Here is a 14,567-nt window from a genome sequence, read left to right as displayed (position 1 = left end):
TTGTGATAGAGCCACATACCAGGGGAAGCTTTTGGAGGGTGATGTTTTAAATGCAGAAGGCCTGAGAGCAAGTGGAGTTGAGTATTTGTGCTCCTGAGGCCTGATGTCCCTGGAGGGGCTCCCAGCTGGCTTGGACATCCAGAAATTTCAGTCCTTGTGCTTAGAATCATTCCTGCAAGGAGACACTATCCTAACTAGGGTACCTGACAATTTATCATACAGACTAGGACATTTTTAAGAATAAAAGAGATTATCAGAATAATTAAAATAATATAGTTTTAAAAGTATTTTTGAATGACAAATTATTGAATTATTGACCCAGTAATGGGTCAGCTGGTAAAGAATCTGCTTGCAGTGTGAGAGACCTAGATTCAATCCCTGGGTTGGGAAGATCCCCTGGAGAAGGGATAGGCTACCCATTCCAGTATTCTGGCCTGGAGAATTCCATGGACTATATAGTCCATGGGGTCGCAAAGGGTCAGACATTACTGAGAGACTTTCACGTCACACACTCAAAAACTATATTCAAAAGTAAAAATACATGTTCATAAGATTTAAAAAATTTATGCTATTTGAGCATAAAAAACATAATAATTTTTTTGGTACATAGTAACATACTTTAAAGTTCTCTTAGGTGTAATCTGTCTCTAATAATACATCATAGGTGTTTTTTTCCTAAAGGCTATATTCTTTTCAATAAGGTCCCTTCATTTTTAATTTTTCATAAGATTTCCTTGCATTTTATAGTTATTTGAATTGTTAGCAGCTTTTTTCTTCATGGTTATAATCTAAATTGAAAAGTTAAAAATTTTAAACTCTGCATAATACCTGATAAGCTCAGAACAAAGTCAAAGTTTCAATTCTAATTTTATTTTATTTTTTGCATTAAAATATATAAAAACTTAAATCCAAATATTTTAATAGGTACTTTCTTTTTTTCTTCTTTAACTGTCAATTTTGCACCTTTGTATGACAAATATTTTTTAAAGGAAAAAATCATCAAAAATTCTCTGTCATGATTCTTTTGCGTATTTAAACAAATATACATATTACAAAAATATAGGCCTTTCAATTTCATTCTATTGTGGTATAGAATGCAAATTTAGGCAATTAAAGATAAAACATTTATCTAACAGTTCTTAGTGTAAGTAAAAATAATGGAAAGCACAATTATGAAATTTTAAAATTAAATCTTGTAAACCGTTTAAACTCTCATTGTTTATTTTGTTCAATTCCTCCCTTGCTTTTATGTGGCTTAGTTTCAGTATCTTCTTGTTTGCTTTAGTTTCAATAATTGCAATTTGCTAAAATGTAGAGGCTGAAGTTTTGGGGAGCTCCTCTTATTGAATACTTTGAATAAGCACTTCCAACTGATTTTAAACAAAACATTACAAAATTTAAATAATATATTTACAAAAATGTTCAATGTCATTACAGGACACTTATGTTGAGTTAGAAATTTGTTCTTGAAAGACTCAAATGTTTCTAAAATCTAACTAATTTAAATGGACCAAAAAAAAGTGAATTTATATGCCACCTTGCTGCTACTGCTGCTAAGCCGCTTTAGTCATGTCCGACTCTGTGTGACCCCATAGACAGCAGCCCACCAGGCTCCCCCATCCCTGGGATTCTCCAGGCAAGAACACTGGAGTGTGTTGCCATTTCCTTCTCCAATGCATGAAAGTAAAAAGTGAAAGTGAAGTTGCTCAGTCGTGTCCGACTTTTGCGACGCCATGGACTGCAGCCTACCAGGCTCCTCTGCCCGTGGGATTTTCCAGGCAAGAGTACTGGAGTGGAGTGCCATTGCCTTCTCCCATATGCCATCTTACCTAACCATTTTCTTGCTTCAACATCAGTGTTGCCATGAAAATTATGTAGCTCAGTTATTTTATCTTTATATTTATAAAAATATTCATAAAATTTGATAACACAGTTTCTGTTACAATTGGTAGAGTATCACAGCTTGTTTGAACACAATTATGAGTCAGTTGTATAGAAATAAATTCCAGTACATTTTTGTCCCATAGCACTGTTTTTTCCCCCCATAGTTCTGAACACTATCAAAATTTGTAAACACATAATGACGCAAAAACAAGTAATTTAATCCTTAGTGTTGCACTTTGTAACTGAATTTACAGTAATAGCACTCAAAATAATTTCAGGCATTTTGATTTAAACAAAATAAAATCCTGAAAGTTTTACTTTTATTCCATGAAAAAAAAATTGGAAGTATTTAACTATTGCTAGAATTAATGGGATTTTTTGGTGACACTAGATGACACAGATAATTGGCATCATTTAATAGTTTGGCTAGATCATCAAAAAAGCAAGAGAGTTCCAGAAAACATTTATTTCTGCTTTATTGACTATGCCAAAGGCTTTCTGTGTGAATCACAATAAACTGTGGAAAATTCTGAAAGAGATGGGAATACCAGACCAGTTGACCTGCCTTTTGAGAAACCTGTATGCAGGTCACGAAGCAACAGTTAGAACTGGACATGGAACAACAGACTGGTTCTAAATAGGAAAAGGAGTACATCAAGGCTGTATATTGTCACCCTGCTTATTTAACTTATATGCAGAGTACATCATGAGAACCGCTGGCCTGAGTGAAGCACAAGCTGGAATCAAGATTGCTGGGAAAAATATCAATAACCTCAGATATGCAGATGACACCACCCTTATGGCAGAAAGTGAAGAAGAACTAAAGAGCCTCTTGATGAAAGTGAAAGAGGAGAGTGAAAAAGTTGGCTTAAAGCTCAACATTCAGAAAACGAAGATCATGGCATCCGGTCCCATTACTTCATGGGAAATAGATGCGGAAGCAGTGGAAACAGTGTCAGACTTTATTTTTGGGGGCTCCAAAATCACTGCAGATGGTGATTGCAGCCATGAAATTAAAAGACATTTACTCCTTGGAAGGAAAGTTATGAACAACCTTGATAGCATATTGAAAAGCAGAGACATTACTTTGTCAACAAAGGTCCATCTAGTCAAGGCTATGGTTTTTCCAGTAGTCATGTATAGATGTGAGAGTTGGACTATAAAGAAAGTTGAGTGCAGAAGAATTGATGCTTTTGAACTGTGGTGTTGGAGAAGACTCGAGAGTCTCTTGGACTGCAAGGAGATCCAACCAGTCCATACTAAAGGAGATCAGTACTGAGTGTTCTTTGGAAGGACTAATGTTGAAGCTGAAACTGAAATACTTTGGCCACCTGATGCGAAGAAATGTCTCATTGGAAAAGACCCTGGTACTGGGACAGATTGAAGGCAGGAGGAGAAGGGGACAACAGGATGAGATGATTGCATGGCATCACCGACTCAATGGACATGAGTTTGAGTGAACTCTGGGAGTTGGTGATGGACAGGGAGGCTTGGCGTACTGTGGTTCATGGGGTGGCAAAGAGTCGGACATGACTGAGCGACTGAACTGAACTGAATAATTTGGCAAGTTCTTGCTTATGTTAATGTTGTCAGAATATTATTAGCTATCTCTTTACACATGCATGTATATAAAGAAGCTTGGAATTAAAAAAGGACAAAATTAGAATAGAAAAAGATCATTGCTGCTGCTGCTAAGTCACTTCAGTCGTGTTTGACTCTGTGCGACCCCATAGACAGCAGCCCACCAGGCTCCTCCATCCATGGGATTATCCAGGCAAGAGTACTGGAGTGGGTTGCCATTGCCTTCTCTGAAAGGTCATTGGAGCTACATCAAAAGACATGCTTCAAAACGGCTTGTACAAATATACCTTCTGAAGCTGCACCTGCTTAACTCTTGTATTCAGTCCTAGTCTTTTTAAATTATTAACTTTTGAAGCAGCCTCTGGTGCTTTATTAGATTTGTAGCTCCTTATTTTCCAGTGGTCAATGATTTCACTGTGGGTCCCATTGTGGGTCATAAATGCGTACATTTTGTGCAAGTTTTGCTCTCATAATTAACTTCCTTGAAAAATGGAAGTTCTGTGCTTCAGTTTTCTTTAAACTCATACTTTTACATCCTTGAGGTCATTGCTCTTGAATGGGTTTCTTGAAAAATAAAAAAAGATTGTCAAACAATAAAATAAACAGTTGTGCGTTTACATCATTCAATAAATGGCAAAGCCTCCATAGGTTCAGACTACACAGCTCTACAGCAGGGCTCCTCGTGGTCCATTTCCTGGGCATAATCACCTAACCCATAACTCTACATGCTTTCCATCGACATGATGCTTGGTGACTGTGCATTACAGAGAATGTCACAAGATGACACACTAAGTGGCTGGCAAGGTCAACACCATGGAATATTTGACTCACCATGGCCTGAGACCTTTTGTCCCTAGCAACCTGTGACTGAGTATACCTCATTTTATCAGTGAGGGTCCTCCATGGTGGCAAGGAAGCATTAGCTATCTTGCTTCTGGAAAGAATTGGGAGAAGAAAAATGAGACATTGCTGGTTTCTTTCAGATTTTCTATATGTTAAAGTGACAACAACATTGCACAGCCATCCCATATACTATTCAAATGTCCACCCAATTCATTCTGGCTTGTTTTGACATAGCTACTAATAAAAACACGATTTAAAACCGAAGTGTCTGAGGCAAATGCTTACACCAAAAGGATGCTGAGAGTATAATTGCAAACTGGGACTCTTGTGAACAAACTGGGATATATAATCACCCTTGGTAAGTATTAGTTGCTCAGTCATTTCTGACTCTCTGCGACCCCATGGACTGTAGCCCACCAGGTTCCTCTGTTGGTGGGATTCTCAAGGCAAGCATACCGGAGTGGGTAACCATTCCCTTCTTCAGGGACGTCTTCCCAACCCAAGGATCAAACCTGTGTCTCCTGCATTGCAGACAGATTCTTTACCATCTGAGCCACAACGGAAACTTCTTAAACCATGATGTTAATTTATAGTGTTGATCACTCAGTCATGTTCAATTCTTTGCAACCCTGCAGACTGTAGCCCACCAGGCTCCTCTGTCCGTGGGATTTCCCAGGCAAGAATACTGGAGTGGGTTGCCATTCCCTTCTCCAGGGCATCTTCCCAATCCAGAGACCGAAACCGGGTGTCCGGTATTGCAGGCAGATTCTTTACTGTCTGAACCACTAGGAAAACCCAATAATCACCCGTAACCTCAATCATTTCTTTCTTTTTTCGGGGGGTGAATTTGAATTTGGCTACGTGACACAGTCTGCTTGTCTTTCGAGTTATCATTAGATAAACCTTATCATGTATTTATTCTTAAAGTAAAGCAATTCACTGACTTTTGAGTTTATTTAACTTCTGGAACAGGACCTTTAATAAAACTTATTACAAACATTGTGCTTGGCCTCACGCTATGAAAAAAATCCCAGTTCCCGTCTGGCCCACAAGGCCTTGTGGAAGAGGGCCCCCTACTCCCTTCTCTTCAGCTCCATCTTGTTCCATTTCTTCTACATCATGACTTTCTGCCAAGCTTGTCTCGGTTCAGTTCTTCAGATAAACCAAGACTTATCTCTACTCATAGACCCTAAAGGCTGCTCCCTCTGCTAGGCTTGCCCTTCTTCCCATGCATCCAAGCTTGGCTCCATGTCTTCTTAGGGATGATCTCAGCACAAGCTTCACCTCTTTAGAAGAGTTCCCCCCGGCTGCTTGCCTAGGAGAGGTCTCCTTTGGTTTTTCTCAATCTCAGCTCATATTTGTTTCCTTCATAGCACTTACTGCTTTTTGTTGCAGTTAGTGTATTTGTTGGCTTCTTTATTTTATACAATAACAGTCCCTACCATGAGAATGTAAGACCCAGGCCCTTTTCATCTTCATATCCCCAGGGATGAAAAGGGTGGCTGGCACTAAGCACAAATAAATATTTGTTGGATGAACAACATAATTAATATTGTGATTAAGATGCCAAATACATATCAAAAGATTTATAAACAGCTGGGTCAAATATACTGTATATGAAAATGTTGATTATAATACCAAGTTTCTGAAAAAAGTTATTTTAATAATGGTTTCTATTTTATAGTCTTCCCTGGTGGCTTAGATGGTAAAGCATCTGCCTGCAATGTGGGAGACCCAGGTTCGATCCCTGGGCTGGGAAGATCCCCTGGAGAAGGAAATGGCAACTCACTCCAGTACTCTTGCCTGGAAAATCCCATGGACAGAGGAGCCTGATAGGCTACAGTCCATGGGGTCACAAAGAGTCAGACACGACTGAGCAACTTCCCTTTCACTTTCTATTTTATATTTAGTAAGTTATTCTCAAGGGCACCACTTCTGTTCATTACAGAAACACTTCCCAGACTCTCTAAGTCTGAAAAGAAACAGGCAGCTGTTCAGGGCTACTTGCTGAGATGGTTCTGTGGACATCAACATCCATCTAAGCACATAGGGTTTAGACACTGGGGAACTGAGAATTTCAGCCAAGAACTTCCTTTCAGCTTTTTACCTTTATAAACCTGCCCTTGTATGGAATTGTGGTTTTTGAACAGATGGTTGAAATGGCTTCGGTAATGGAAGAGTTTGTTATGTTGTTTTCATAAGCTACAAACCATTGATAACTTTATTTGTATTATTTGATAAACATGCCCCATTCTTTTCTGCATTTCTGCTCTGCAAATGTTCTGGTTTCTGGAAAAAATTTAATCTAACTTTATTAAACCTTTTGTAAAACAAAATGAACATCTCCTCATACTTTATCATTTAAAAAGATAATTCCTTGAGTTTAGTTTTAAACTATCCTCATTCTTTTAGTTCCAATGAATGTCATAATCACAAACAAATAATTTGTAAAATATTTTTAATGCACTGCATTTTTTCAATTACTCATTGGAAATAAAAGAATTCTTTATAATTAAATATTCCATGTATGGTTTTGGCTAAGGGAGGTAGCTTAGGTTATGAGAAATTAGAGAGAACTGTGTTAACTCTCCATGAATAAGGGATAGAAACTAGTACCTCAAATTACACACGAAAACCAGTCTCATTTCTATAGTCTTTGTGTTTTCAACTCTCTACAATAATGGTATGGCTAAATATCTAATCAGTTCAGTTCAGTTCAGTCACTCAGTCGTGTCTGACTCTTTGCGACCCCATGAATTGCAGCAAGCTAGGCCTCCCTGTCCATCACCAACTAAAGGATTAATTGGATAAGTTACAATACATCCATGCTCTGGAATATAATAAGGCATTAAACATGTTGTAGAAGAATGCGCTGTGTGCTGTGCTTAATTGCTCAGTCGTGTCTGAAACTTTGTGACCCCATGAACTACAGCCCACCAATCTCCTCTGTCCTTGAGGATTCTTCAGGCAAGAATATTGGAGTAGGTTTCCATGCCGTCTTGCAGGGGATCTTCCCAACCCAGGGATCAAACCCAGGTCTCGCACATTGCAGGCATTCTTTACTGCCTGAACCACCAGAGAAGCCCAAGAGTACTGGAGTGGGTAGCCTATCCCTTCTCCAAGGGATCTTTCTGGCCCAGGAATCAAACCAGGGTCTCCTGCATTGCAGGCGGATTCTTTACCAACTGAGCTACCAGGGAAGCCCTGTAGAAGAATAATTAATGACAAAAAACTATAAGTGAAAAAGGCAGGAAATACAAGCATATGTGCAACATGATATTTTTTAAATATAGGAAGGCAGAGAAATGTTCATGCAGAGGAAAAAAGGACTGGCTGGTAATGTCAATATGTCAAAATACTAATGATGGTTTTCCCTGAGTGGTAGGATTCTTTGTGCCTTCCCCTCTTTCCTTTCTTTCTCTCGTCATTCCTTCTTTCCTTATCAAGATTAATGAAGAAAAGAAAGTAGGATAGGGAACAATTAGAGTTAGCAACAGTTAATTTTCTCATTTAAAAATACATATTAATATCATTTAAAAAATTAGAAAAGTACCAGAGGCGATATAAGAGGGAGAGTATAAATTACTCACTACACTCCTACCTCCCTGCCCTCCAATTTTCTTCCCTAGAAACCACCTCTGTTAATACCTTTTTGTATTTAAATATATAACTAGAACTTTAACCATCTTTTTTTTTTTTTTTCTTTCTCACAGAATTGTTAAGCCCTAATAATGCACAAAATCAGCTGGCTTGCTATATACCTTTCACTGGCAGTTTTCTTTCCTGGCTTTGTTCCCTTGCCTTTAAGTATTGCCTTCAAAGTTCCAAATAAACTACTTGCATTCAAATCAGCATTTCAGTCCTCTTCTGGGAACCCAAATTAAAACACAAAAGATGTTATTTAATTTTCATGAAGCTCTGTGAGGTTGATCACACCATGATGGTGTGATCACTCACCTAGAGTCAGACATCTTGGAGTGTGAAGTCAAGCAGGCCTTAGGAAGCATCACTGTGAAGAAAGCTAGTGGAGATAACAGAATGCCAGCTGAGCTATTTCAAATTCTAGAAGATGATGCTGTGAAAGTGCTGCACTCAATATGCCAGCAAATTTGGAAAATTCAGCAGTGGCCCCAGGACTGGAAAAGGTCAGTTTTCATTCTAATCTCAAAGAAAGGAAGTACCAAAGAATGTTCAAACTACTACACATTTGCACTCATTTCACATGCTAGCAAATTAATGATCAAAATTTTCATAGCTAGGCTTCAACAGTTCATGAACCAAGAAATTCCAGATGTTCAAGCTGGATTTTAAAAAGGCAGAGGAACCAGAGATCAAATTGCCAATATCCATTGGAATATAGAAAAAGCAATAAAATTCCAGAAAACCATTTATTTCTGCTTCATTGACTATGCTAAAGCCTGTGACTGTGTGGATCATAACAAACTGTGGAAAATTCTTAAAGAGATGGGAATACCAGACCACCTTATCTGCCTCCTGAAAAACCTATATGGAGGTCAAGAAGCAACAATTAGAACTGGACATGAACAACAGACTGGTGCCAAATTGGGAAAGGAGTACATCAAGGCTGTATATTGTCACCTGCTTATTTAACTTATATGCAGAGTACCTCATGCAAATGACAGTCTGGATGCAGCACAATCTGGAATCAAGATTGCCAGGGGAAATATCAATAACCTCAGATATGAAGATGACACCACCTTTATGGCAGAAATGGAAGAGGAACTAAAGAGACTCTTAATAAACATGAAAGAGGAGAGTAAAAAAGCTGGCTTAAAACTCAACATTCAAAAAATGAATATCATGGCATCCAGTCCCATCAGTCATGGCAAATAGATGGGGAAACAATGGAAACAGTGACAGACTATTTTCTTGGGCTCCAAAATCACTGCAGATGGTGACAGCAGTCATGAAAATAAAAGACACTTGCTCATTGGAAGAAAAGCTACAACAAACCTAGACAGAGTATTCGAAAGCAGAGACATTACATTGCCAACAAAGGTTTGTCTAGTCAAAGCTATGGTTTTTCAGTAACCATGTCAGATGTGAGAGTTGGACCATAAAGACTGAGTGCTGAAGAACTGATGCTTTTGAACTGTTGTGTTGGGGAAGACTGTTGAGAGTGCCTTGGACTGTAGGGAGATCAAACCAGGCAATCCTAAGGAGATCAGTCCTGAATATTCATTGGAAAGACTGATCCTAAAGCTGAAGCTCCAATACTTTGGCTACCTGATGTGAAGAGACAATTCACTGGAAAAGACCCTGATGCTGGGAAAGAGTGAAGGCAGGAGGAGAAGGGGACGACAGAGGATGAGATAGTTGGATGGCATCATTGACTCAATGGACATGAGTTTGAATGTATCTAAATATGGAGACCTTATTTTGGGGGGCTCCAAAATCACTGCAGATGGTGATTGCAGCCATGAAATTAAAAGACTCTTACTGCTTGGAAGGAAAGTAATGACCAAACTAGACAGCATATTGAAAAGCAGAGATGTTACTTTGCCAACAAAGTTCCATCTAGTCAAGGCTATGGTTTTTCCAGTAGTCATGTATGGATGTGAGAGTTGGACTATAAAGAAAGCTGAGTGCAGAAGAATTGATACTTTTGAGCTGTGGTGTGGGAGAAGACTTTTGAGAGTCCCTTGGACTGCAAGGAGATCCAACCAGTCCATAGTAAAGGAGATCAAGTCATGAGCGTTCATTGGAAGGACTGATGTTGAAGCTGAAACTGCAATACTTTGGCCACCTGATGCGAAGAACTGACTCATTGGAAAAGACCCTGGTGCTGGGACAGATCAAAGGCAGGAGGAGAAGGGGACGACAGAGGATGAGATGATTGTTTGGCATCACTGACTCAATGGACATGAGTTTGGGTAAACTCCAGGAGTTGATGATGAACAGGGAGGCCTGGCGTGCTGCAGTCCATGGGGTCGAAAAGAGTCGGACACGACTGAGAAACTGAACTGAACTGAACTGAAATTTGGAGATACTAAGACTCACTTGAGGCCCTTACCCCACAGTTAAAGTGCATTGAATGGAATGCTCACTTTTAAAAAATGCCTGAGAGAGACCCTGGGAAATTGAACAATTTTCTGTAATTTCTTAAGTGATTCTCCTAAAACTAACACACATTGTTAATCAACTATACTCCAATATAAAATAAAAAGTTTTAAAAAACAAACTGATTCAAATATTTTGGAATGATAGACTCATTTGAGGATAATCCTACCATCATAATTAAATGAATTTAAATAATCTGAACTTACATTAGTTTTCCATTTATTTGGGCCTTTGTTATCTAAGATTATTCTACATCTCAAAAATACTATAAATATACAAAGACACACATATATTAAAATACATATATATGTCTACATATTAATATATAAATGTACATATATATATATAAGTTTACATATATAAATACGTATATATATACACACACACACACATATAATCTTAGAGGAAATGCTTCTGAAATCAAAGAATTACAGCCATGACAATATAATATGATTTGGAGATTGTCATTATTGTAGGTAGTCCAACAAAATAATATTAACTTTTCGGTAATACTCAAGTGTAGGGAATGGTGGTGTGTACTAAAGACTAAAGATAGATCTTCAATAAGTTCTTAAATTTTAACTTTTATGAAGAAGTCAAAGGAAAAGGACAAATAAAATCATTAGTACATTGAGACAATGTCAAGGGAGGAAAACCAGTTGATTAAACATTAAGAGTCTTCCAGAGCATGCATATTCATCTGTGGGACCCTAAAGCCCACAGGTGAACTTAAGTATTTCTTGATGGTGTGTTAGAATTTTCAAAAACTTAGTTATTTTTATGTTAGGGGAAATCAGAGTCTGGTGGAACTGGCTTGTACTAATCAAATTTATAAGAGCCTGATTAATAACCAGGTTGCTTGACTAAGTAATTTGAAGTGAAAAAAAAAAAAAAAAAGACCTAGTAAGGAGTCTAGAATATTTATGTTCTCAGGCCAATGTTTTCTCTCACTTGTGCAAAAGTGCCAGGAATTTGAGTTACTATTTTAAGACGCGTGGTGAAAACAAATTCAGAATAAAAGAGGCTAGATCATCTTAATGAAAAGTATCACTAATTATAAAGAATCAACTGAAGTGGAAATGATTTGGATAAAATGTATTTTTTTTTTTTTCAGAGGCTCAGACTGTATATTCTCAATGGAATTGTAAGAATTCTCTTTTTAATACATTCTGGTGATATTGCTCAAGTCCCCACAGAAAAATTCACCTCTAAATTATGTGTTAAAGATCATTTGTCACTGATTCATTTGCTAGTGGTGGTTTATTCGCTAAGTCGTGTCTGACTTATTCGCTAAGTCGACTTATTCGCTAAGTCGTGTCTGACTCTTGCAACCCCTTGGACTGTGGTACACCGGGCTCCTCTGTCCATGGGATTTTCCAGTATTTTTCAAGAATACTGAAGCTGTGTTGCCATTTCCTCTGGACCCAGGAATTGAATCCCAATCTCCTGCATTGCGGGTGGACTCCTGCATTGCAGGCGGATTCTTTACCAACTGAGCAATGAGGGAAGCCCTGATAGGACTTTGCTATAAAAAAAATTAGATTCAGCCCACATCAAAATTCAAACCAAAATAGCTGGCGCTAGCAAATGAGTCAGGGCTTCTCTCCTACCTCAGCTGGTAAAGAATCCACCTGCAATGCAGGAGACCTGGTTTCAGTCTCTGTATCAGGAAGGTCCCCTGGAGAAGGAAATGGCAACCCACTCTTGGTATTCTTGCCTGGAAAATCCCATGGACAGAAGAGTTCAGTGGGCTACAGTCCATGGGGTCTCAAGAGTCGGATACGACTCAGCAACTAAACCACTACCTATCAGTACAATTGAGAGAGGTTTCCCTCATAATATTTTTCTTCTTTATCATTTACTTCATAATATTTTTCTATCAATTTCCACTTCTTTCTTTAAACATTGTTATCTACTTCCCCTGCCAATGACCTTTACCTTTATGTCATTTGGATCATTATGCCACAGACTGAATGCTTTGGAAATGCTGAAACACTGCACTTTTCTGCAATTGCAATGTGTTAGTTCCATTTTGCTGGCACTTACCACTAAAACACTTGACTAACAAACAAGTTGAGAAACAAAGGATGAAATTTCTGCCTTATGGATCCCCACAATGTTCTTAATTGTAAGAATCAAGTTGGGGGAGATACTAAACAAACTGTACTCCCCACATTTTCTGTGGACAGAATTGAAGAGCTCAGTGTCACGCACTATTAGATATATTAGGAACAAGATAGCACGTTCTTCCTTTCAGTCTTCATATCGTCAGCATTTATCTAGTGTCTGATGGAGAAGAAGTGTCAGGAGGCAATGGTCCTTAGATTTCTCACATTTCTAAACATCTTCCATGTAGAGGCATTGACTGCCTTTGTTCTGGAGTATTTTTTCAGGGATGATGATAAAGTAAACTACCTTAGAGGGAGGAAGTATCTCCTTCAACTGCAAAAAGCCACCATGCTTGCTGTTCAGTATAAAAGACCTGGTTCCTGAAGCTCAGAGTTCTCTCAAATGCTGACACTAGCTACTGCTACAGCTCTAAGTAATAAAGTCTTTTGTTTCTGACCGAGGAATATCACCACTTGTGCCAGCATCTATGAAACTGGCAAGCTAATTCATTAACTCGAAAGTAGGACAAAATCTCCTGCCCTTCACAGTTTCTGAGAGTAAGTGCTCAAAAAAAAAAAAAAATCTGTTGAATGAATGAATTAAAAAAAATGTTTAGAGGGTCTTATCGTTCTTCTGAATAATGAACAGTTACTCAGAGAAAGAGCCCAAGAACTTCTCTGTGCAAGGAGCTATTTCACAATATATTTTCATCAAAGTACCAGTGTGTGTTAGTCAGCCTGTGTTTATTTTAGATATCAGTGTTGACTTTAAAATGTTGGCAGCAGTGTGTTTGGACTTGGCTAAGCACTGAGTTGTACGATGGGAACCGTATGTTTATTTTAGCATTACCTAGTCATATAGGAACTCCAGACCTTCGATAGTTTTGCTTCTGCATCAGTGACCCTAATGGACAAAGCCCCAGTTTTGGTACACAGAGCTGAAATTCTATTCTCTTTCTAGAAATAATTATTTATCTTAAAAACAATGCTTTCACTTGGAACACAGAATGCTAACTTAGATGTTTATTTTTCCCTCTGCTCCATTTTAGAACACCTGATAAATCTGAGCCTAGAAGCTCTTTACCAAAGGGAAGAGACCTAGTCTCTCTGTGTGGCAGATGGCCAAGCTGCCACCTGTTCCCCTTCCCCTCCTCCGCTCGCCCCTGTGAATCATGACTCTGAGTCTGAGAAGAGTGCTGGTGCCAGGCAGCTGGGGATTCAGGAAGAAAAAAAAAAAATGCTTCCCAAAGATAGACAAGCAATTTAAGGTCAATCGTCATGCATAACTATCTTAGAAACTGTCCGGCATGTCAGGAGGGAGAAAGTACTGGCACCCAGGAGACATAGATTTTCTTCTAGATTTGTCCGATTTTCTGTGATCCTGGGCAAGTCATTTGCGCTCTCTGGGTTTTAGTTTTCCCAGTTGTCCAATGGTAACAATACCTGCTCTGCCTATATGTAATACTGTTTCATGCATCAAATGAAATAGCTCAGGCTTAACTGGTGGTTCAGTGGTGAAGAATCCGCCTGTCAGTGGAGAAGACATGGGTTCCAGCCCTGGTCCAGGGAAGATTCCATATGCTGCGGAGCAACTAAGCTGGTGTGCCACAACTAACAAGCCTGTGCTCTAGAGCCCAGAAGCCGCAACCAGAGAAGACACTGCAATGAAAACCCCATGCACTGCAGCTAGAGAGTAGCCCCTGATTGCTGCAACAGAAAAAAGGTCACACAGCAATGAAGAACCAGCATGACCATAAATAAATAAAATTATAAAAAATATAAAGTAGCTCAGTTCAGTTCAGTTCAGTTCAGTCGCTCAGTCGTGTCTGACTCTTTGTGACCCCATGGACTGCAGCACACGTGGCCTCCCTGTCCATCACCAGCTCTCAGAGCCTACCCATACTCATGGTGGGTGGGTGATGCCATCCAACCATCTCATCCCCTCCTCCTCCTGCCCTCAGTCTTTCCCAGCATCAGGGTCTTTTCCAATGAGTCAGTTCTTCACATCAGGTGGCCAAAGTATTGGCGTTTCAGCTTCAACGTCAGTCCTTCCAATGAATATTCAGGACT

The sequence above is a fragment of the Oryx dammah genome, unplaced genomic scaffold (genome assembly GCF_014754425.2).
Source record: "Oryx dammah isolate SB20612 unplaced genomic scaffold, SCBI_Odam_1.1 HiC_scaffold_2, whole genome shotgun sequence".
Lineage (NCBI taxonomy): Eukaryota > Metazoa > Chordata > Mammalia > Artiodactyla > Bovidae > Oryx > Oryx dammah.
Note: the sequence above shows the minus strand (reverse complement) of the source record.